At 47.6% G+C, this 25580-nt stretch overlaps 1 protein-coding gene across 1 annotated transcript in view; it reads left to right on the top strand.

The window, feature by feature from the left end:
* LOC146798840 (phospholipid-transporting ATPase IC-like) overlaps positions 1–25580 on the top strand; it is a 1543528-nt gene that overhangs the window by 1386884 nt on the left and 131064 nt on the right. The gene's annotated exons all lie outside the window — the stretch shown is intronic.

The raw sequence follows: 25580 nt of genomic DNA on the forward strand, positions 1-25580 counted from the left end.
ATCAAAAAAGGTAAGTAAATCGAAATATTAATATATAGAGCATTACATTTAATTTATTTAGCATTTAGCAAATTATAATAGAATTACAAATATTCCATTAAAAAAATCAATGACAACTTAAACATTAAAATTAACCAACATATATAATAAAACATATATCTAACTTATTAAAAAATAGAATTAATTATTGAGGTAAATCATATATCAATATATATATCAATATATATATGTCAATATTACCTACTGGCGGTCGCCAGTAGGTAGTTATAGTTAGGACCACGTTTCCATAGGAAAACCTCAACATTCTATTTTGAATAACTTTGGCGCCGGTCGACGAATCCTCGCGAATTTCTCAAAATAGGTGGGGCGCTACGCTCCGCTCCTACCCTGAAAGTCTCGGGGGGATCCGTCAAGCGGGGGCTGAGATAAAAGGGGGGTCCCAAAACGCGTTTTTCCCATGCATTTTTCCATAGGACCTTTAGAACGAGCTACAGCCCGAACGGCTGAACAGAATTACTCAAAATTTGGCAGAGAGGTAGTCCCTAGGTCAAGGAAGTGCCTTTTGTAGGTTTGGTGTAAATCTGTTCAGTAGATTCTGAGAAAATAGCCTTTAAATCAATATATATATCTGAGCCCGCTTACGGTACGCTTACCGTACGCTTACGGTAAGCGTACGGCGGCGTGCGCGAGCGCGATTCTGATTGGTTGTTAGATCTTAGTAAACATTCGAATCGGCCGAAACCAGGAAGCGGCGGCCGCCATTTTGTGTATTTCACTCTGAAAAAAAAGAGTGAAAACAAGGAAAGGGGGCAATGAGGAGAGTTACAGACCCCCTTACATTTGTGAGGGGGTCAAAGAAGGACTGTAAAGTACAAAGAAAACATTTATTGATTTTAAAAAAAATCACGGGGTACGCGTACGGTAAGCTTACGGTAAGCGTACGGTAGAAAAAAAAAAAAAAAAAAAAAATGAAAATCAGATTTAGTGTTTAGATATTAGGGGGCTCTAAAAAGAGCCATTGTGTTTATGAAATGATTTTTTAGTGGTACCTACAAGTAAGTACAGATTTGTTGACGTGCTTTCTTGCTTTGTCATTGCACCTCGTGCCCACCGTGCGTGCACGGCACTAACTGCGTAAAGTGGGCACGCGAAGCGCACCGCGTGCTCACTGTGCGCGCACGGTGCGCGAAGCGCACCGTGCGCGCACGGAACGAACTGCGTTAAGTGGGCGCGCACGCCACGAATGGCGTAAAGTAACTTAGCATTTAAAAAACCGTACAAATTCACTGAAAAAACCATAGGTTTCACACACGTTATAGTTAGGAATTAGCATTTAAAAAACCTTGCAAATTCACTGAAAAAACCATAGGTTTCACACATGTTATAGTTAGCGGAAATTTTACTGATAAAAAACCAATGAAATTCCCCCGTTATAGTTAGTGCAGGCAACTATAACTCACGCGACCGCAATCTTCTGCTGATGACATATGTGTCTTTATGAAAAAAAAATATTTGTAATATATGTATAGCTAAAAATGTATGGAAGAAGACATGGGCAAATAAGTGTCTAAATACAGTATTAGCATCAGCAGAGGATTGCGGTCGCGTGAGTTATAGTTGCCTGCACTAACTATAACGGGGGAATTTCATTGGTTTTTTATCAGTAAAATTTCCGCTAACTATAACATGTGTGAAACCTATGGTTTTTTCAGTGAATATATATATATGTACATACATAATATTGAAAAACCTAAAAACTATATTTGACAAATTAATATATTAATTACATAAAAAAAGAACCTAAAAATGTAATATATATCTATCTCTCTCTCTCTCTCTCTAGGTAGTTATAGTTAGGATCTTGTTTCTATTCAAAAAGTGTTTTTTCTTTTGCCAATATCTTTTGCATCGTTTGACGAATCTTTGCGAAATTTTCAAAACTAATGACCCGCTCAGGTCAGCTCATGTCTTGAAAGTTTCAGGGTGATTCGTCAAGCAGGTGCCGAGAAAAAAGGGGGTCCCAAAACGCGTTTTCCCCACGTTAATTTCCATAGGAAAAATTGGAACAGGCTACAGCCCGAACTGCTGAACGGAATTACACCAAATTTGGCAAAAAGGTAGCTCTTGGTTTAGAAAGTGCCCTTTTTTTAAATGGTGTAAATCTGTTCAGTAGTTCCTGAGAAATTATAAAAAGGAAAATATCGATATCTGAGCACCAAGGAGGGTTCGCGAACCCTCCCGGGCACGAGATACACTCTGATGGTAACGGAGTCACAAGACAACAGAAAAAAGAAGATGAAAAACAAGAAAAGGGGGCAGCGTAGAAACACCCTGACACCCTAGGCCTTCTCAGGGGGTCCCACAAGGACCCCAGGCCAAAAAAAAGCATTTAATTTTTTTTAAAAACGACCGAATTCGCGCTGGGTTTGCAAATTCGGCAGAGAAAAAAAAAATAACGTGTGTGTGTTTATATGTGTGCATTAAGCTGTATGGGTGTACTAGTGCTTTGCCCCAGTTCTTACTCACAGCTATTACCCAGACGATGGGCTGCAGCCGGCTGCTGCTCACTTATCTCTCTGGCTGTTGTTGTGAAATGCTGGTGTGGGTATTTTTTCAGTTTCTGTCGTGCCCCAGAAGAGAAGGGTGCTTGACAACTTCACCCGGAATCTTCCTTGTGGTGTTATTCAGCTAAACGAGCAGTCGGCTCGTGTGCTACACTTCAGTCATCAAGATTCCCGGTTCGCATTGAGCATATTCGTTGCTGCAAGGTCTCATCCTGGTGGTGGAATCCAGCTGAGGCACGAGCGCCTCTGCTTCTCACACCGCGCATGCTCCAGTGATGCCTCTCTCCGACATTGTGGCTTAAAGGGAAACTGGAGATGGCGATCAGCGAGGTCCAGCTAAGTCCCTGCACAGTTTTCCTCTTTTTTTTTATTGTTAGCGCTCTAGGTTAGCAATGGCCATTGTTTAGCTCAGTTCCTAGCCTTAGCTAGCAGTCGGCTATTTCTGGATATTGGCATATGGATTTTGACCCTGTGACGGCGGGCCAGATGTGAGTGCAGGACTGCGCTTACGTTCCCTTCCACCTCCTCAGAACAGTAGGAGTGTCCATTCCTGAGGGTGTAGTCAGGAGGCCTTGCATTCTTATGTTGAACTTTATTCTCGTTTGGATTTCCGACTATTATTTATGAATTCCAGTTTTGTCTGTGGTGGAGCCAGTAGTACTGAGAAGAGTTCTTTCGACCAGGCACTGCTACCACACCTTGCTGAACCTTTTAAAGGAACCATGCTGTACTTTTGTGCTACGAACTATTCAGGTTACCTGTGCAAGACGTATTGCGAACAGAGTGCATGACTGGTATACGAGAGTCTCCTGTATGTGCGAATGTGAGTATCAATAGTAGAAGTCTGTGTTCTATAGAGGGTGTCTAAGCAGGTTCTACATGAGTGTACTTGTCTTTTCTCTTCCCCATTGCAGACAGCACACTTTGAGGGAGACTTAGTCACACTGGTAAGGACGCTGTAGAAGAAGAGTTGTGATTCTTCAGCAGTCCTTTTTTTATTTTTTCCCTTTCCCCTTTTCCCCCCTGGAGGTGTCTACGCGAGATAGCTTGACTAACGGCTCTTGCGTGGTGCCTCCTAGGGGAATTGGAGATCTAGCCTTGCATCGTCCCTGCTGGGTCAAGCCACAGGTTAGTGAGAATTCCATTGACCTTCTTGTCAGCCTGACACTCGCTTGTTGGCGCTCATTCTGCTGAAATATGTGAGACGGGCACATGATTTAGCATTTATGCACGAGGTTGCACAAACCAAGTTTGCTGTGTTGTTTTTTTCCCTTCTTTCAGGAGTTTGGGGTGACCTGCAGAGCCAGTTACTTGTCTGCATCCCTAAGGAGATAATATGCGCTGGCGTTATTAAAGGGGAAACCCCGTGCTCCAGCATTTCGTGACCCCTTTTCGTGACCCTAGAATGCACGGCCCGCACCCATTGATCCCCCCTTTATGAGATAATGCAATTACAAACATCAAAAAGGAGCTACGAGGGGAATCATTATGTGGTGACAGTGATAAATGACTGTGCAGAAATAGCACGCTTCTCCTCGCACAATCCAGCAGCCCAGGGGCTTTTGGGGCTGAGCAGTCACCAAGGAAACAGATGACATCCAGCATGGCACCAAAGGGAAAGCCAAATGAACAGTCGCGTTTTTTCCCCCTTTTCTCTTCCTGTTTCACTGCTTTTTAGGTCTCGCCTAGCAGCATGCAAGCGCTGCATTGGAGACCTTTTGGAATCGCTCCAGGCTTTATTGGGAACTCGTGCATGTTTTGCACTGTTCCCAATCAGCCATCGTGCACGTTTGGCGATTCCCTTGCGGGAGCGAGCAGCAGCGCCATATGTTAGCAAATGTAACAGTGTCTCTACCCCTCGTGCAGGCCGTGGTTCTCGGGGAGTTAAAAAACAAACAAACATTCCAATGCTCTCTCGTACACGCATGTTTCTCAAAGCGTGTGTGCGGAGCAAATTACTGTTTGTTTTGTTCTTCTCTTCACATTTGCCACCCCATACCCCGGACCGCAAACACATTAAGAAAGTGCGACCAATGGTTGGAATTAGATGATTAAGAGCAACAGTAAATGATCAAAGGCGAGCACAGCAGTGCGTCAAATTTCCCCAAATAAATATTTACACATTGAGAAAAATCAGATTCTACAAAACTGCAGAAAATACTAAATTTGGTTAACGCCATTAAATATCAATATCCAGTGTTTGGAAAAAAAAGTAATTTCAGTAAATTAAATTGGGGGTGATTTTACCATGTAGTTATTCAATTACCTGGAGTTAGCTTCCAGCTATTTGGGCGATTTGTTAGGCATAGAATTATGAAACACGGAACCGAGCAGTTAAAGTTTATTAGGACCTGACATATTTCGGAAGCTTCCCAAAAGTTAATCTTTTACTCGAGTTTCTATCTGAACATTTCAGTTTTGCAGAGCTCCCGAATCCCAACTACTTTGGAGAGTTCAGCATTTCGCACCCTTTATTCGCAGTGACAGGCCTCTGCGATTTTTTTTAATTTAACGCAGATTTATATAGCGTGAACACTATCGGAAGGTATAGGAGCGCTTTACATGAGCACCGGTTACTTACACAAAGACACATTCAGGCACGTGGAAAATAAGTGACTTGCCCCTAATCACAGGATTTGGGCGCGACCCCAAGGCTCGAACCTTGGTTTCCAGCATCAAAGTCAGCTATCTAGCAGTCAGACCACATCCTCGACGACCTCTCCCTCTTCTATGTCAAGGCCAGGGGTGTTTAGGATCGAGGTGAGGTGGTTTATCCGAACAAAACGCATGGCGGGGGTGCAGTGGGTGACATCTTTGATAGTTATTATTCAACTGTGTTTACTTGGGAAATATTCAAGCGTTTGTGCTAGTGTACATCATGACGCCAGATACCCTCTCAGAGTGCTTGCACATTTTTAGATTTGCGTGTTTGTAGGCTCCACTTGTTCTCCATCACAGTTACTATGCTACAGGCACGTTTTATCATCATACAAAAGAAAATTATTATGTATTTATAGTAAATATTTCACAGTATAAAAGTTAAAGCATTAAAAGTGTCTAGACTGTAATGCTGGGCACTAGGCCCACATACTGTGTGTAATGACTGACACAGACACTTAGTTGGGGTAGTGGGTAATGGCCACGAGCACATGCGCTCGGCCTTTTTATTGACAGCGTTACCTGACACAGTGACGTCTGTGGTGGGTGGGTGTACAGTGTAGTACAGGGGTCTGGAACACTAGAACGTGTCCATGCACGGACACTACATCCCTCCCAATTTTTTATGACAAAAACCCAAAGTCAAAGTTCAACCTGTGGGAGAAAGAAAACCCATACATATATAATACAGTGACCAAAACTTCTTTAGAGTCTCTTACGCCTCCGCTGCTTGGGGTCACAGACGATGTTCTTCCTGTCGCGGAGACCACCAGTTTACTGCGGCACCAGCCATGGGTGCTCGATGGATCCAGTCTATTGACGACTCTGCCTTGAAGTTGTCCTCACAGTCTTTTCTTCGCTTTACTTCCACGGCGACAAACGCAGTCTGAGTTCTTGTGGTTCACCGCTAGACGTTGCCGTTCATCTTTCAGTCCTGTCCTCTTCTTCATCTGTGGCGTGTGTTCTGTTTTGGCACAAGACGGATTGTTTGCAAGACACCCCTCTCACCATGATGCCCCTCTCGCAGGTGTTCCCCTGCCATGGGATATCCCTGACCAGTGTCCGTGTGACCCCAGAGGTGGATGTTCCGAATGGTCCAGCCTGCTCACCTCTGCAGATCCCAGGTGTGGTGAAGCATCGTGAAGCAGATGATCTTCTCTCCGTGCCACGGGTGTTCTCAGGACTTGCGCTCCCTGTTCTGGCACTTGTCGCCTTCCTTGTCTTCGGGTGTGTGAGTAGTCTTGCCACACTCCTCTCTCTTTTCCTCGGTTCTCTTCTCCGTGAGGGTGTCGTGTCGCTCTGACTTCTTCTCCTCCCACTCTTAACAGTGGCCAACGTGCCACGGATCTATTTCCATCTTCTCGCCTTCTTGCAGTGGCAACCGTGCCACTCAGATCTCTTTCTGTCTTCTTTTCCTTGTAGTGGCAAGCGTGCCACTCCGATCTCTTCTTTCTTCTTTTCCTTGTGGTGGCAACGTTATGTTATGTTATGTTATGTTACATACATTTGTAATGCGCACTGCTGCCCCAGCAAAGGGGCGTCCAGGCGCACGGCAGGTAAAAATGCAACACCACAAGCAACACAACAGAAAAGAGGAAAGAGAATTTATTAAAACAAAAAGGTTTTTAAGGCCTTGCGAAAAACTAAAAGATCATCTAGCAGGCGCAACTCTACAGGAAGGGAGTTCCAGAGCTCGGCTGCTCTGACCCGGAAAGAACGGCCACCAGCCCGACACAGCCTGTATCGGGGAATCACAGTGAGTGCCTGACCCAAGGATCTCAGGGGCCGAGTAGGCACATACCAGGACAAAAGATCCGCAAGAATAGAAGGGCCTACCCCCCTCAGAATCTTGAACGCCATGCACAGCACTTTAAACTGAATTCTGGCCCGGATAGGCAGCCAGTGCAGTGATCTCAATGTGCTGGAGGCAGAACAAGAACGGGGTAGGCCAACAATAGCTCTCGCTGCAGAGTTCTGAACACGTTGGAGGCGGGTGACCTCAGCCACATTGGACCCTACCAGAAGAGAGCTGGCATAGTCCAGGCGAGATAACACTGTCGCCTGGACAATCAGCTGCCTGGTGCGATGGTCAAAGAACTTCAAAACAGGGCGAAGTGACCGTAAGATACCAAAGCAACAGGCCGCGATTTTCTTCGTGTGGCCAACGTAGCTGAGGGAGGGGTCCATCCATACTCCTAAGTTCTTTAATTCCGTAACCGGAAGGGGGGCCGGCCCCAGCTCCACAGGCCACCACCTGTCCCCCCATAGCTCCGATCTCTTACCTACGATCATGATCTCTGTTTTCTTGGCGTTGAGCTGGAGACAGTTGTTCCTCATCCAGCTCGCCACCGCCCTAAGTCCACTCTGAAACCTGGGGGCATCCCGGTCGGCATCCCCGCTGATCGTAACCGCTAGCTGAGTGTCGTCAGCATATGAGACCATAGTCATGCCCCATTGCTTGACGACCTCAGCCAGCGGTCTCACGTAGAGATTAAACAACGTGGGGCTCAGCGAGGATCCTTGCGGCACCCCCTGCTTCAAAGGATGGAATTGGGATTGGAACGGTGGAACGGCAACGCTAAAGAAACGATCGTCTAGCAAAGACCGGAACCACTGGAGGGCAGGTCCACCCAGCCCAATCTCCTCCAGGCGATGCAACAGGATAGGATGCGAAACAGTATCAAACGCGGCGCTCAAGTCCAATAAGACGAGCGCTGCTGTCTGTCCCGCATCCATCCTGTGCGAAGATGTTCAGCCATGGAGAGGAGGGCGGTCTCCGTGCTGTGTCCAGCACGGAACCCATTCTGGGTGGGATCCAAGATGTTAGCATGGATAAGGTGGGCAGAAAGAACTTTGTTGACATGGGCCTCCAACACTTTAGTCGGCCACGGAAGTAAGGAGATGGGCCTATAGTTTTCAGGTTTCTCTGGATCCAGGGATGGCTTCTTCAAGATGGGAGAAACCACTGCCCGCTTCCAGCTAGCGGGTACCGTGCTTGATTCCAACGAGATGTTAATCAGGGAGTGAACCACGGCCCGTCCCACAAACGACTGCTCTCTAAAAAGAGTCGCAGTAAGGGGATCAGCGGGGGACCCTGATTTGACCTGCAGGGCCAGGAGGTCAAACCCCTCTGATGTCAGCGGGGGCAGCACGTGCAAGGTGGTACCACCATAGATGTTGATCGGAGGCTCTGCCGGAGGCCCTGTACAAGGGAACGACCGATAAATGTTTTCGACCTTTTCCAGGAAAAATCGAGCAAGAGCCTCACAGTGAGAGGTGGAACCAGTCGTCGTGATACAGGCACGCTTTGCCAAAAGGTCCTTCATCACTTTAAAGATGGTTTTAGAGGGGTTGGAGCTGTTGCCAAATTCAGTAGCGTAGTAAGCTGCCCGAGCTTGGCAAACAGCCCGATGGTAAGCTTTGACGGAGGCGAGATAAAAAGCTTTCTTCCCGCTATCGTACGCCTTCCGCCAAGCCCTCTCTGCTCGCCTACACCCACCCTTGAGAGTACGTAAGGCACCATCGTACCACGGACTGGAGTCCCTGGAGCTGACTTTACAAGCGGCAATAGGGATAAGGGCGTCAAGCGCCTTGGAGATCCAGGAGCAGAACTTCTCGTAACCTGAATCAACCAGCATCGCAGGTTCTAAAGGCTCCTCGGCGAGGACACGATGTAAGTCCTCCAGCCGTAATTTACTCCATTGCCGCCTTGTAAGGTGTGGCCGCCTGAATGGGTAGACTGACGAACCATTTGCACCAGTTGAAGGGCCTCCAGGTCGGCAAGAATACCGCTAACCGAGGGGGAGGTAAGGTTCTCAAGATGTAAGTTGAGGTCACCCAAAATCGAGAAATTAGAACAACCTACCACCAAGGAACTAACCACGTCGGGGAAGGCCGCTCTAAACGCCACATCACTCCCAGGGGGGCGATAAACCACCATCCCCGAGAGTGTAAAATGTGGGGTGACCGAGATCTTAAACACCGCACTTTCACATCCCGGAATGGTCAGACCAGACCAGCTGCCAGTGAGGCCAGGTCGCAAGGCCAGCGCAATACCCCCTCCCCTAGTAGATCGGTTAAGGGTGAAAACCGAAAAATCAGAGGGAAATGCCAAGTTGATAATGGCCACATCGTCATCCTTCAACCACGTCTCGGTGATGGCTACGATGTCCGGAGCCTCTTCCTGTATCAGGTCAAACACGGCCTGATAATGCAGCACCAGAGACCTGGCATTCAGGCTGAAGATGCGAAGGGAATGCTTGGCACGGATCTTACTGGGGGCAACCGTAGAATATTCGTGTGCGCTCAGGGTAGGGGAATCTAAAGACCACCTACCACACGCACAGTGAAAGGGGCCTACTAGTGGGTGTATAGGGGGAAGGGTACAACTCACAATTGAACGACCAATACCCCGCAAAGTGTCGCCAGAATACACCAGCATGGTAGCGAGAGCCGAACCCGAGACCAATTCTCAAGAACCCCGCTGCGCCCTGCGCGCCCTTAGCGCGGACGGGCGCAGACGGGCGCAGACGGGCAGGACTCAGGCACGACTCCGGCTAAGCGACGGCGTCCCACTGCGCGTACCCGCTGCGCGGGAAAGGACGACTTTAAATAGGCGTTCCTTTGAGCCGAGCGAGCGTCAATACGCTCCAAGATGGCGCCCGCAAACAGATATTAAAGCCCAAAGCAAGATGGCGCCTAAAGCAGCAGCCCCGGACCACCCACGGAACCCGGACCCGCCAAGTGACGGTGTTTCAAACAAATTACATGCGGCAAGAGGGAGGGGGGGATCTTTACCCAGGTCCTGCTAAGACGGAGTGACAATAAAAGCCAAAAAACAATAAAACAACAGTTAAAATACAGGGCGAGCAAAGCGCTCGTAACAGCGTGCTAAAGGTAGAGGCTTGTAGTGGCAAACGTGCCACTCTGATATCTTCTTTCTTCTTTTCCTGGTAGTGGCAAGCGTGCCACTCCGATATCTTCATTCGCTTCACGACGTAATCTGGACCGTTTCTTTTTGCCTCTGGTCTGGCCAGGCTTCTCCATGCAGCGCGCGCACTCTGCACGTGTTCCCCCTGGTCTTGTCCTCGTCCGAGGACACTCTCTCCATCTTCCTCAGCATCCCGAGTTAGCGTCGTGACCTTCTCTTGGTCTTCTCCTTTTCACCAGCTACTTTGGTTGTTGAAGTTCGTGGGGCCATACTCTTGGTCGTCTTCGTTCTTGAACTTCACGGACCACTTGACAGTCCTTTCTGCCGATCTCTGGCAGGATACCTTCGGTCTTGTCGTCAGACCTCTTGTTCTGTAGTTTCACTGACCTGTGCGTCGGTCACCTCCTTTTGCAACCCCTGATGGGTTGGCTTCTGTGTGTTGACCACCTGGCTGGTCACTGGTTGGTGTGATTATTCACTCTGACCCGTGTGTCGGTCACCTCCTGCCGCAACCCCTGGCTGGTCGGCTTCACGAGGTGCGTCACGTCGCGTGACTACCTGTGTTCACGAGGTGCGTCACGTCGTGTGACTACCTGTGTTTGCTGCCTTGTCAGGCGCTGGTGCGTGCTACTCTTCGTACCGTCGTGGTACATCTTCAGTGTAGCGTTGCTCCTTGTACCGTGTGATCTCTTGATGTGGTGGCTTCTTGGCGCCACTGGGTGTGCCCCTGCATCCTTGCCCGTCAGTGTCGTTGGATACTTGCTGCGCACATCTTCTTCAGTGTAGTTCCTCTCTTGTAGGCGCTGCTGTGTACCTTCCGCGTCCGGGGTACATCTGCGCTGTGTCCTTTGGCTCTCTCGAGGGTTCACTCCACTTGATGCGGCGACAGCGCGATCCTCGCTGGGGTGGATGTGGCTTGACCCTTTTTCTTCTTCCTTGTCCTGCGGGTTCCTGTCGCTGTATCCCGTTACCTGCGGGTTACTTGCTTCCTGTGCTTCTGGCACGTTCCTGCGCTTCTGGCGCGTTCCTGCACCGTACCTCTTCAGTGATGTATCGCCACCGTCGCCTAGTCGCGTTCCAGTGCGCTCACCATCGCGCATCAGTCAGACCTTGCGGTACGTGCCTTGCTGCCTCTTCTCTAGCCTTTCTATTCTTTTTCCCTGCAGCTGGTGCAATACTGCTCTCCGGCCACTAGATGGGAGTGCAGGGTATGCTTTTCACTCCATTCAGCAGCAACCTTCTCTGCTGCTAACCTTTTCTTCCTTGTTCTCTTTCACTTTCAGGCTTCACCCGTGAGTAGGAGAGCTGGAGCCACAGCAGAACACCGGGAGCAGGACACGGGGCCAGACAGCAGGTAAGTCTCTTTACTTTTCTTTCTTTTGGCGGCAGGCGGGCACATGCTTTGTCAGTGGGCTGCTCTGGGACGAGGCATCACTCCATGGAGCATAGTGGCAGTCAGTGCCCTCACGCACATGTTGTGGTTTACCTTTGGCGGCACTGGCCGCTTGCCTGCAGTTCTTTTTGTGCCGCTGGGGTCCTGCGAGGTGGGGGCATACTCCGATGGCCGGCGGCGGCCATTGCTTAACTTTCTAATTGCCCCCCTGCCCGCGGCAGCTTCCAGCAGTCCTCGCGCGGCAGGGAGGGGGGGGCACTCGCGGAACTCCTCGCCGCTTTTACGGGCATTGGATCATGAGGCGGATCGCCTCGTTGTCTTCTCGGGCACGCTGGTGCTGTTCTCCCCACGCTCCTCCCGCCCGCGGCAGCCTCCCTCGACTCACATGCTGCGCGGGCGGTGAGCAGAGGAGACGGGGGTTGCTGCTAGGTGCTGTCGCTGCGGGTGGGCTCTGCACTTGCTTTTATGTTGCTTCTGCCCCCTCCCCGCAGCCGGTCTTCTCACTTCGCGGGCTGCACGGGAGGGGGTGCTGACGCCACTCTCCTTTGACTGCGGGCCGGGAGCTTCCATTCTTGTTGCTCACCGGGAGGACGGAACGGGGTGGGCACCCATAGTCCTCCGATCACCGGGTCGCCTTCACCGTGTTCCCCGTCACGGGGCTCACCTTCGGCCGGCGGGCCTCCTCCTTCCCGCGGGTGGGCTCCGCGTGGTGCAGTCTCTGTGCGGGGGTCGTGGTCGACGCAGGTGGGCTCCGCTCGGACCACTCTTTGAACCGGGCACAGCGGCAGGCTCAACAGGGTCGGGGTGGGCACCCGACCTCCTCCTGCGGGGCCACGGCGTCGCAGCCGATGCAGGTGGGCTCCGATCGGTCCGCTTGTCTTCGGGGCTCTTCCCCCCACCAGGGTCACATCGACCAGCGCGACGGAGTCGGGGTGGGCACCCGACTTCCTCTTCTCCCCCCTGGGGCACGTTGCTCGCCCGCAGGACGTCACGGCGGTGCGGGGTGGGCTCCCGGTCACCGTCTTCCTCGGCTGTGCACTTCCCCCACCAGGACCCGGGGAAGTGAAACCTCCGCACACGTGGGATAGGACCCACTCGTCGCCAGTGTAATGTTGGGCACTAGGCCCGCATGCTGTGTGTAATGACTGACACAGACACTTAGTTGGGGTAGTGGGTAATGGCCACGAGCACGTGCGCTCGGCCTTTTTATTGACAGCGTCACCTGACACAGTGACGTCTGTGGTGGGTGGGTGTACAGTGTAGTACAGGGGTCTGGAACACTAGAACGTGTCCATGCACGGACACTACATAGACCACTTGCCCATGTGTTCCGCATAAACTACGCGTCTCAGGCTATAAATCCGTTAAAAAATCTATACAATTTGCTTTCAAATCATCAATGCCACTTAGAAGGCACCAACTTACACTTTTTATGTCGTGTGTAATTGAGTAAATCATATATAAATCAGGCCGCTCTAAAACACGTTTCACACCCTCCATTCAATTGTGGAAAAACACTCCATCCATTTACTGATTAATTAGACAAATTGCCTTCTTTTTTTTTTTTTAAACCTCGCTTTAAGTACCGGAAAATTGTTGATGTCTTTCACGACATCATTTTAACAGGTATATTGGGCCTTTGTTCTAGCACAACAACATTCTGAGCATGCATGACAACATTGATTTGAAGCAGTTAGGTCTCGTGATGTAAAAAAAGTTTCTATCTTGAATAGGCCCAACCCATAATGATAAATTAAGTGAGGTAAGAATCACTTAATATTATAAAAGCGCAGCCTCATCATTGGTGTCTGACTGACTCCTTTGCGTCCCAGTCTGAATGAGCAGGGATACTCACTACAAATGTTGATATGTCCCCAGAGTTCTGATTTAAGGGTGGCGCATCACAAAGAAACGCTCCCTAAATACTGGTTCTAACCTATTGGCCTAAATGTTCGCTAATAGGCACAAAGTGTATTTGTAAAGTGTACGTCGACCCAGAAGGGAATCTTGGCGCTGATTAACAGATATTTATTGGTACCCAAATCAATGGTACTCATTTTATCATCCTCAGAAGGGTGAAAGACAGAGTGGACATACCAGGATTTGAACCTGTTACCAGGAGGTCAAACATAGGGACCTACAGTTGAGGCATTAGTTAACTAAGCCACCAGAGTTGGCACAAAACAAATATGCTTTCATGATTGAATGACACATACATTAAAACTGCTCAAAATTTGATCATGTTCATTAATTTAAATCATATCAGGTCAAAAACATGGGCAGTCACATTGAAGAGGGCAATATGCGTCACTGTCATCTGCAATGTTTGACAGATTCATCATGATCATTAAGAAACACTTGATTTTGACAATCACAACTTGTTGAACAAACCAGGTTTCATAAATCCGAAGGCATTGTGAGCAGTGCAGCACACACTGAAGGCAAGACTTGCCCTCCCAGCCTGCAAGCCCGCAACGTGAGTATTTTAATGGCCGTTTTTTTATCCTCTTCCCCGCAGATTTCTCATTCCGCCTCAAAGCGCCATTCATCTTTTTCAAAACACTCTTACTGCCAATGCTGATTTGTTCTGTTTATTGATTTATATATGCGGTGGTAAAGCACCCTCATAGAAAGCACTGTGTATGCGTAGAAAAGATTGAACAGTCCTCCGATTGGAAATCAAGGCAAATATTGAGCGCCACTGGTTCCCCAGAATTCGAAAATATTGTTGCAATTGAGAATTTTAGTTTTGTTTGTGGCTGCATTGAAAATGTTCAGGCACAATTCAGAAGTAAGTAGATATCTCAAGTCAATAGTAAAGGCGACTCAGACGGACCCCTCTGAGTTTCATTTTCATCTACTTTCACATTGCTCTGCTCTTCCTATGTTTACTAACAATGATTTAATTAAGTCCTGTGTGACACTCTACACAGATGGGGAATATACAATCACGCTGACTTGTACCGTGTGTAAGGCTGATGTGCAACTTCGCTTCGACTCGTGATTTGACAAATCCATTACACTTGGGTTTCTCAGTGAGGGAAAAGTGATGGGTGGAATGCTTGAATTATACCATATTTTATGTTTTTGAAAAATGACATCAAACATTTTAAAGGAAACCATTAGTCAGCATTAAGTGCCTTTGTTAACTTTGCAGTCTCTGCGAAATTGCACAGTTAATACTGGGATACCAAATAACACTTACTTGAAATTAGACACTTTCCCTTAAGTGTGTAATAAGAGAAAAATGGGAAGGAATGGACCGCAAGTGCTCACTTAAAGCCAGCTCAACGAACTTTGGGCAAATTTGCACCGATTACTGTGGAATTTCTCTCTGGTGAGGGTTACGTTTGCTCCGATCTTGAATTGGCATTTTCTCCAAACAACTGTTGGGAAATATCCTCTCCTAAGTACACTGTTACTTTTTTTTTAATGGACTTTTATATAGCTCAAACTTGACCTGAATCGGGTATCAGAGCGCTTTACATAATAGCACCAGTTGCGTTACATGAGGATACAATAATTTTTTCGTACTTGGTACTTAATAAATATACCTTTTTGCCTATTTTATTATCCTTTGCTGGATGCGACTTCATGATTTTCTTAAGCACACAATGCTAGTTATCTTGATTTAGACCATGCCCCTACTCAGATAGGCCACACCCCTTTAAGAAATTTGTCACGCCCCTTTTAGAGCACCCCCAGGCTTTTTTCCCAATTAAAGCCCTGGCCTGGCCGTTTGTCTTTAGGATGGATGTGTGTCTGCCCGCTGAAGCAGTTCGTGTAGCGATTGACACTAGATGAATTGTTCCTTTCAGTGTGTGTGTTGTTCCTAAACTCATGTGAGGGACTTGAAGCCTTTAAAACGGAATGTTCAGTGAGTGAAATAGAAGGTTATCTTGAAAACACATGCTCCCCTCCACGCACACAAAAAGCTCTACGCCCGGTTGTCCAGTAAAATAATGTATTACCCACTTAAACAAGCTGCCTCAGGCTCGTGCTATTTCTCGCGCCTATTATGTCCACGCCTCCATTTTATGCTATGTTTTAACTACGACTGCAACTCTTTTGGCTCTTTGGTGAATAACCATTTTGTTTACTGCTAGCAATGCTGCATGCTAGTTTCACAAGCACAGGGAATCATTTACAAACGCTGTTTCATAGGCGAGGTGCTCTAGTCACTAACAATACAGTCTGACGCACTCTAGTAAATTCACCTTCTCACATACCTCCATTGCCCCACCCATACCCAGAATCTTGCTAGCACTTAGACACCAACACTTAAATGCACACTCGCTCTATATGTTCCATCTCACACACACAGACACACACACCACTGTGACTAGAGTATAGCACAGATGTGTAACCTGGTTTTACACAGTACATTGCCTTATTGCGTGGCACTGTAAAGACTTTTCTCGATTCTCGCGGACACGTCACAGGCACTTGAGGTGAAACAGGGATCCAGATTTTCCAAAACTCCTGCAACCCAAGTGGCCAGAAAATTCAACAAGCGACAGTGTAGTTTTTTCAAAGATTCTCGTTATAGACTGCTAAAGAACGTGTGCATATTTGCATGTTGGGGGTGGCTGGGGGGGGTTAGTTTGTGCAAGATGTCTCTGGGAAATGATTAATCTTTCCACTCTGTTTAATGCACTAAACACGGACAAGTGAAAACAACACGCTAAAGTCAGGCCTACATGAAATTGCAGAATGCACCAGATGTGAGTGGCCCCTGAACAATGCAGACAGCGGCCTTAGGACCTTCCCTAAAAACAGAAACCTTTGTGCATAGATTAGAGTTAGAGAAATATTCGTAGGTGACACGACAAAGGCTTAACATGTACCTTATATATGACCTCAAATTCAGCCACAAATCAACTTCACGGCTTATAGGCGCTCGGTACACACAAGGATGCTCACTACACCCAAGGACGCTCGGTACACCTGAGGAAGCTCGGTACACATAAAGGGCACTCGGTACATACAAGATGCTCACCACACCCAAGGGCGCTCGGTACACCCGAGCAAGCTCGGTACACCTAAAGGGCACTCGGTACATACAAGGTTGATCACTACACACAAGAGTGCTCGGTACATACAAGGATGCTCACTATACTCAAGGGTACTCGGTACAATCAAAGAATTGTAAGTACAACCAAGGACGCTCTGTACACCCGATGAAGCTTGGTACACCTAAGGGGCACTCGGTACATACAAGGATGCTCACTACACCCAAGGGCACTCAGTACACCCGAGGAAGCTTGGTACACCTAAGGGGCACTCGGTACATACAAGGATGCTCAGTGCACCCAAGGGCGCTCGGTACATACAAGGATGCTCACTATACTCAAGGGTAAGCAGGGACGTTATACTTAGAAATTAGCATTTAAAAAACCTTTGAAATTGAATGAAAAAAACCATAGGTTTCAGGGACGTTATAGTTAGAAATTAGCATTTAAAAAACCTTTGAAATTCACTGAAAAAAACATAGGTTTCAGGGACATTATAGTTAGTTGGACATTTTAATCGTACAAAACCAGACAAATTTGGCAATTATAGTTAGTTGAGCTAACTATAACTTGCGCCCCCGAAATGCACTGCTGATGACGTCACATATTACATCATTCATGACATGGTCAGCGACATCACTGATGACATCTCAAATGACGGCATAACTCCTTTCCTCGCCACGATATATATGTATATATACACATATATATATATATATATATATATGGATATATAGATTACCTACTGGCGGTCGCCAGTAGGTAGTTATAGTTAGGACCACGTTTCCATAGGAAATCCGCAACATTCTATTTTGAATAACTTTGGCGCCGGTCGACGAATCCTCGCAAATTTTTCAAAATAGGTGGGGCGCTACGCTCCGCTCCTACCCTGAAAGTCTCGGGGGGATTCGTCAAGCGGGGGCTGAGATAAAAGGGGGGTCCCAAAACGCGTTTTTCCCATGCATTTTTCCTTAGGACCTTTAGACAGGGCTACAGCCCGAACGGCTGAACAGAATTACTAGAAATTTGGCAGAGAGGTAGTCCTCAGGTCAAGGAAGTGCCTTTTGTAGGTTTGGTGTAAATCTGTTCAGTAGATTCTGAGAAAATAGCCTTTAAATCAATATATATATCTGAGCCAGCTTACGGTGCGCTTACGGTACGCTTACCGTACGCGTACGGTGGCGTGCGCGAGCGCGATTCTGATTGGCTCTTAGATCTAAGTAAACATTCGAATCGGCCGAAACCAGAAAGCGGCGGCCGCCATTTTCTCTCTCGCACTGAGAGTGATTTTTAAAATATAAAGCCCAAAAACATGTAAAGGGGCTGTTTAGACAGCTCCCACACACATAGCCATGTTGAGGGAGTCCCCAAAGATCCCCCAAGGCCAAAAACGGAATTTTTATTTTTTCGGTAATTTCGCCGATTACGCTTACCGTACGTGTACGGTAAAAAATTTAAAAAAAAAAAAAATTATCCACACTCTCTCCACCCCGTGTGCAATTGGTGCCCGAAGGGTACCAATTGTGCATGGCTTATTAGAGCTGAGATAAACTAAAATATTTAAAAAAATAATAATAAAAAAAAAAATTATCCACACTCTCTCCACCCCGTGTGCAAATGGTGCCCGAAGGGCACCATTTGTGCACGGCTTATAAAATATACGAAAAATTAAAATATTACCTTTCAAAACGAAGTGCATCATATGTCCTTCATGTGCGCACGGTGCGCGAAGCGCATCGTGCGTACATGGCCCATCTAGCGTAACGTGGGCACGCGGTGCGCGTAGCGCACCGCGTGCCCACCGTGCGTGCACGGCACTAACTGCGTAAAGCGGGCGCGCGGTGCGCGAAGCGCACCGCGTGCTCACTGTGCGCGCACGGTGCGCTTCGTGATATTACATCACTGATGACATGTGTCTTTTTGAAAAATAAATATTTGTAATATATGTATAGCTAAAGATTAATGAAGAAAGACATGGGTAAATAAGTGTCTAAATACAGTGATGTAATATCTGACGTCATCAGCAGAGGATTGCGGTCGCGTGATTTATAGTTGCCTGCAGTAACTATAATGGGGGAATTTCATTGGTTTTTTACGAGTGAAATGTCCAGCTAACTATAACATGTGTGAAACCTATGGTTTTTTAAGTGAATATATATATATATATATTGCGACAGAAGGAGTCACGTTACATTTTAAAATCACGAACATTACATCCGCACGGCCTTAATCAGTCAGAAGAGCTCTACATACATTTATAATAAAGAAGACAAGAATATGGAAACAGTAAATTTAAACAAAAAAGAAAATGCAGTCAAGGGATGAAAACATCAAAGAACAAATCAAAAGAAAAAATGGAAATTAATGATCCAAAAGAACTTATCACTCATATGATCAAACTCCACCAGAGGAGGCAAAGCGAAGAAAAGATAAGGCGTTCATGAAGAATAATGTCGACTTGACTTTTCTTACAAAAAACATTAGACTGTAAAAAAATAAGAATGCTATATATAACATAAAGAAACATTTAGTGTTAAAACTACATTCTCCAGAATTCAAAGGGGTGTTTGGAAAACCGCCAGGAAATGATGTAATCACAATTAAACTTAAAGGGGGCGGGACCAAACAAACAGTTGATCGTGAGCAAGGTATCAGGTGTACCGAAACGCGTAGATCAGCTCTTGCCTGTACCCCATGCAGTGAAGATATAAAGAAAATAAAGCGCATAAAAGGTTATGAAGAGTGCATCCCGTTTTTCTTTCCGGCTGGAGGGATTTCTTGTGGATTTGAAGCGGTGTGGTTCAATCGCAGGGATTAGCACCCACGAGGAGCGCTGCAATCACCCGGTAACTGGGAACCAGTGGAGTGTATATATATATATATATTCACTGAAAAAACCATAGGTTTCACACATGTTATAGTTAGCGGAAATTTTACTGATAAAAAACCAATGAAATTCCCCCGTTATAGTTAGTGCAGGCAACTATAACTCACGCGACCGCAATCCTCTGCTGATGCTAATACTGTATTTAGACACTTATTTGCCCATGTCTTCTTCCATACATTTTTAGCTATACATATATTACAAATATTTTTTTTTCATAAAGACACATATGTCATCAGCAGAAGATTGCGGTCGCGTGAGTTATAGTTGCCTGCACTAACTATAACGGGGGAATTTCATTGGTTTTTTATCAGTAAAATTTCCGCTAACTATAACATGTGTGAAACCTATGGTTTTTTCAGTGAATTTGCAAGGTTTTTTAAATGCTAATTCCTAACTATAACGTGTGTGAAACCTATGGTTTTTTCAGTGAATTTGTACGGTTTTTTAAATGCTAAGTTACTTTACGCCATTCGTGGCGTGCGCGCCCACATAACGCAGTTCGTTCCGTGCACGCACGGTGCGCTTCGCGCACCGTGCGCGCACAGTGAGCACGCGGTGCGCTTCGCGCACCGCGCGCCCACTTTACGCAGTTAGTGCCGTGCACGCACGGTGGGCACGCGGTGCGCTACGTGCACCGCATGCCCACGTTACGCTAGATGGGCCATGTACGCACGATGCGCTTCGTGCACCGTGCGCACATGGAGGACATATGATGCACTTCGTTTTGAAAGGTAATATTTTAATTTTTCGTATATTTTATAAGCCATGCACAAATGGTGCCCTTCGGGCACCATTTGCACACGGGGTGGAGAGAGTGTGGATAATTTTTTTTTTTATTATTATTTTTTTTAATATTTTAGTTTATCTCAGCTCTAATAAGCAATGCACAATTGGTGCCCTGCAGGCACCAATTGCACACGGGGTGGAGAGAGTGTGGATAATTTTTTTTTTTTTTTAATTTTTAACCGTACGCGTACGGTAAGCGTAATCGGCGAAATTACCGAAAAAATAAAAATTCCGTTTTTGGCCTTGGGGGATCTTTGGGGACTCCCTCAACATGGCTATGTGTGTGGGAGCTGTCTAAACAGCCCCTTTACATGTTTTTGGGCTTTATATTTTAAAAATCACTCTCAGTGCGAGAGAGAAAATGGCGGCCGCCGCTTCCTGGTTTCGGCCGATTCGAATGTTTACTAAGATCTAAGAGCCAATCAGAATCGCGCTCGCGCACGCCACCGTACGCGTACGGTAAGCGTACCGTAAGCGCACCGTAAGCTGGCTCAGATATATATATTGATTTAAAGGCTATTTTCTCAAAATCTACTGAACAGATTTACACCAAACCTACAAAAGGCACTTCCTTGACCTGAGGACTACCTTTCTGCCAAGTTTCTAGTAATTCTGTTCAGCCGTTCGGGCTGTAGCCCTGTCTAAAGGTCCTATGGAAAAATGCATGGGAAAAACGCGTTTTGGGACCCCCCTTTTATCTCAGCCCCCGCTTTACGAATCCCCCCGAGACTTTCAGGGTAGGAGCGGAGCGTAGCGCCCCACCTATTTTGAAAAATTCGCGAGGATTCGTCGACCGGCGCCAAAGTTATTCAAAATAGAATGTTGCGGATTTCCTATGGAAACGTGGTCCTAACTATAACTACCTACTGGCGACCGCCAGTAGGTAATATATATATATAGATATATACATATATATAGATATATATATATATATATATATTCAATTGCAAGAACCCGATATTTGTAGGCCCACTCTCAGCGTGTTTACATCTTTATTCTGCAAGGCAGCAACGGTCAACAGCACGGTAGGTACAGCATGAACTTTAGCCATCAATGTCCCAACGCGTTTCGGGCTTCCTCTAGCCCTTGCTCATGGGATGGCAATGAAGAGAGGCAGCTGGCAGTTTCCTCATAAGTATCCATGTTCCCCCCAGTGGGCGTGTACACTCGTTGCACTCTGGTAGTTGCAGTTCTAAATAAAACCCAGAGTGCACTAATGCACACGCCCAAGAGGGCGGGACTACAAAATTACTCGCAGGTGCGAGAGACTTTGCATAGCTGTGATTTCACCAGAAGCCAAGCCAGAGAACAAGGGGAAACCTGAAACGCGTATGGCAGAGGGCAGATTCTACGCTGTGAAGCCGTACCTGTTGATGTTGCAGCCTGCTAAGCAATAAATGGTGAAGTTTAAACATCGTGTGTGGTGTCTTCAATTGTGGGAGCAATGTCGGTTGGAATATATATATATATATATATGTATGCAAAAAAGAAGGAGAGAACTCTGGGTAGTCAAGGGGAGTGACATCGGAGGGACTGGGGAGTGAGTCATGTGGACGAGGACTGTCGCTGCGTGCCTGCCTGTGTGCCCCAGACCCAGTGGGTGTGCCTGCTTCCCCCTGAGTGTGCGTGTCAGGAGGTGTGCGCTTGCCCTTATTTGGTGGTGTGCTGCTACAGTCTGGTGGGGTGCGTGTGTGTGGATGTCTTGGTGTGACTGGGACAGGCATGGTTGTGGGACTTGTGGATGGGGCAGGGGTAGGGGGGGACGCAGCGCTGCAGGTGATTTGCTACTGCCGTCAGTGTTGAGTCCATGGACCTCAGCAACCTCCGTTGGTCAGACATCGCTGATGACATGCCCTCCATGTACAACACCATCTGTGTCAGCAGTCTGGTGTGGCCATGGAGGACAGTCAGGATCGATGTCTGCCCAACTTGCAACTGCCGCTAAATGTTCATAGACTCGGCAGCGAGGGCAGTAGGGGGGACAGGGGTAGGGGGTGCGGTGCCTGGCACGAAGGAGACATGTGGGCACCTAGCACGGACAGAAGGGACCCGAGCAAGTGGGAGGGCGGTGATGGGAATGGAGGGGGCGGCGAGAGATGTACTGCTGCTTTCAGCTGTGGGAGCAGCCTCCGTCCCCTCTGGGAGCTCAGCCTCGGACCCGTCTGCCTCGTAGTCTGTGTTGGTACTGGGCAGGTCCTCCGCCTCACTCCCCTCGCCCTTCGTGCAACTGGATTCCACCAACTCCTCAGCAGTGGTGGCACCACTGCTCGATCCCTCCTCGACGTCTGTGCCGGTGTCTCCCTTGGTGTCCTCAGATGATGCTGTGGGCAAGGTGAAGAGACAGGAAAAAATCAGTCACCTGTATACATCTGACACATGAGTCCAAACAAAATAGGCAACACTGCATATCAGGAAAGACATCATGAGTAACATCTAGGATACTCCCCACATATGTAAGCCCTGCACTCCCCAGTTGGTTGACCCACCATGCCACTTGGATAAAAATACAATTAGGACACAACAGCAAATAACTTGAAATCACAAGATCATGAGAAGCTAGTGTCTGGGATCAGTTGAGCACAGCGAGACTATGAAGGCATGCCACCTCTTGTTCACTGTGAAACAAACAGTATTGTCGCAACGAAGGCCAAATACCACATGCCAATGCAGAAGGTGTCCCCACACTCAGAGACCTGTGAGTAGTTTTGACACCCCAAAGCAATACATTGTGACTCCTGGAGATTCACAACCCTTTACATAATGGACATGTCTAGCATGTGTGAATGTGGCACTCTGTGAACACAACACACATGTGTCTGTATAGCAGAAGTCACGCAAGGAGGTGCACACCAAACTACATGTACACAGTCATTGTCTGAGCTGCAAGACTCATTCAAATCAGCCACTGTTAGGCAGAAATGGCGTATCAGTAAGTACATATACATGGCACCAGGGTGGTCTGGATGACTTGACACTCGTAAGTTGGTATCAACAACAACCAAGGACTAACCCAATTGCTAGCACACTGTGGGAAGATGTATATGTATGAACTCCAAACAAGTTTTGTTCAAACTGTGCCTTACTTTAAAATGTGCCAGCGTGTCCCTGGAAAGTGTAAAGGTGGTGTCTTGTGCACTTCCTTGGGAGACATCTGGCATGCAGGCACATCATTATCTTTCACAACAAAACAACAAGGTCACGCATATGAAACATTGAGACATGTTGACAGGTGTAGTGACTGCCAATGGACATTTTCTCTGAGTAAAAACTTGAATCATGTCATTTGTCACATGGCTATCCGTCACCTGATCACACAGTTGGCTACACATATGACCTGCTGACTGTCATCTGGAGTGGCACATATGTCCACACCCAGGACAATGCATAAGCTAATGGGCCTGCAATTGTTTAGCAAAAAAGCCTAGCTGTACTGTGGGTTCCCCCTCATGGCAAGCCAGAATGTACCCACAGATGTCAGCACACAAAGTCACAACTGTGTAGCATCTGAAACACACACAGGTGGCAAAAATGTACAACCAGGATACATGATTGTCACAAACTGACACTGGCAATGACGCACGAACATTAAGCACTGGCCAACATCACGGGGGCACTGCACAATGAATGTCTGTACTACGACTCATCACACACAAGTCAGAACTGGCAATGAAACATCAGGGTTCAACATGTACGCCCCTCCCGCACACACCCACCCATACCTGAGTCAATGTGACTGATACCGATCAAGAAGTGACACCTCTTATTCAGGGTTACAATAACTGTGCTTGAAAACTAGCTTCATTAACACGACATCACCTTGTAGGGCTGGCAAAACATATTGGTCAGAAACAAACATCAACAGATTGTTGTGAATAGCCACACAGGCACGGCCCAGTGTGAGTATGCACAAGCAAACTGGTGTATCCCTGTCCAGTGGACAAATGTATCACACATGTGAAAAATACTACCTAGGCCAGGGAACAATGCCACAGAGGCAGAGCCATGATGTACCCACAGTGAATGTGCACAGTGTTGGATGACACACATGAGTAGCAGGGCAGGCTGTGTCAGGGGACTGTAGTGTGCACACTGCTCCATGGTCCTGGAATGAGCTGACAGTCACAGGAGAAACCGTCCCGGCACTAAGCAAATGTCCCACTCATGCACATCATGTCTGAGGCCACAACATTGGTAATGCATGCTGCAAGTCTGTTCATTTGAACCCTCACACTCCTATGTTGAGACTCAGCATCAGTGCCAACAATTAAGCATCCCAAAATGACCGAACAGGACAGGGCACAGGCAGACCACCCCCACACATGATGCTGAAAGCAGTGTGCACCTTGATAAACTGGCAGCCTAGCTGACCATGTGCAATAGTGATGGCACACAGACCAGGTAACACATGTCAAGGAGGGGAAGGGAGGAAGAACAGCACAGGTTGACTTTGGGGAACTGGATATGCACTGCACATATATAGCCTGGCAGTGCATCCAGGCGACTGAGAAGATCAAAAAGCTGGCGACACACAACTAACACACATGTACCTACCCCCTTCCTGCTGCAGTAACTCCCGTATCCGCCTATCCAGGTCAGGGAAGACCACCGCCAGGACACGCCGCATCTGGTGGGTCAGGCGCCGGCGCCCGCCATGCTTGCGAGGAGGTGAGTCTCTCAGCATGACCCGGGCGATCCTCCGGGTCCAGTACCGGATGTCCTGCCATCTCTTCCTCACTTGTGGCAGGTGCCGCCTGCGACCATCCACCGATTGCACGGCCTTGACGGCATCCTTCCAGATCTTCCCCTTGTGGTAGGGGGATACCTGTGTATATGACAAAGTGGGACAACATCACTACACCTGCACCATGTCACAGAGACACACATTTGAACATCTTTGATCTGTTGAACAGGGCATAGTATGCTGGCAAGTAATAGCACCTTAGTCATAGGGACTTTTTCCACTGTGGGCGCACCAATGCACAACATGGCATAGTAAGTGCACAGGTGGCCTGAAGGGTGCAAAACAATCCCTGATCATGGCACACACTGTGCATCCCAAGCAACACAAGGCTGATGGACAGCACCGAAAATCAGTCACATGCCCAAGGCCACTGTCAAAACCTCAGCAGAGTACACAGGCACACACTGGCACACATCAATCACCTGCCATTGCCAACTGCAGATGCACACCTCACTCTGCACATGTGCCACTTGCCAGGGGGGGGGTCACAGGTGTGGGGCTAGCTCAGCAAGTCAGACACACAGCACGACTTACTTCACACATCAGATGGATTGAGCAGTTACCTCCTCCATGCAGCTGTGGTGCAACACTCTACATGGACACTCACCC

Source organism: Triturus cristatus, chromosome 9 (assembly GCF_964204655.1).
Source record: "Triturus cristatus chromosome 9, aTriCri1.1, whole genome shotgun sequence".
Taxonomy (NCBI): Eukaryota; Metazoa; Chordata; class Amphibia; order Caudata; family Salamandridae; genus Triturus; species Triturus cristatus.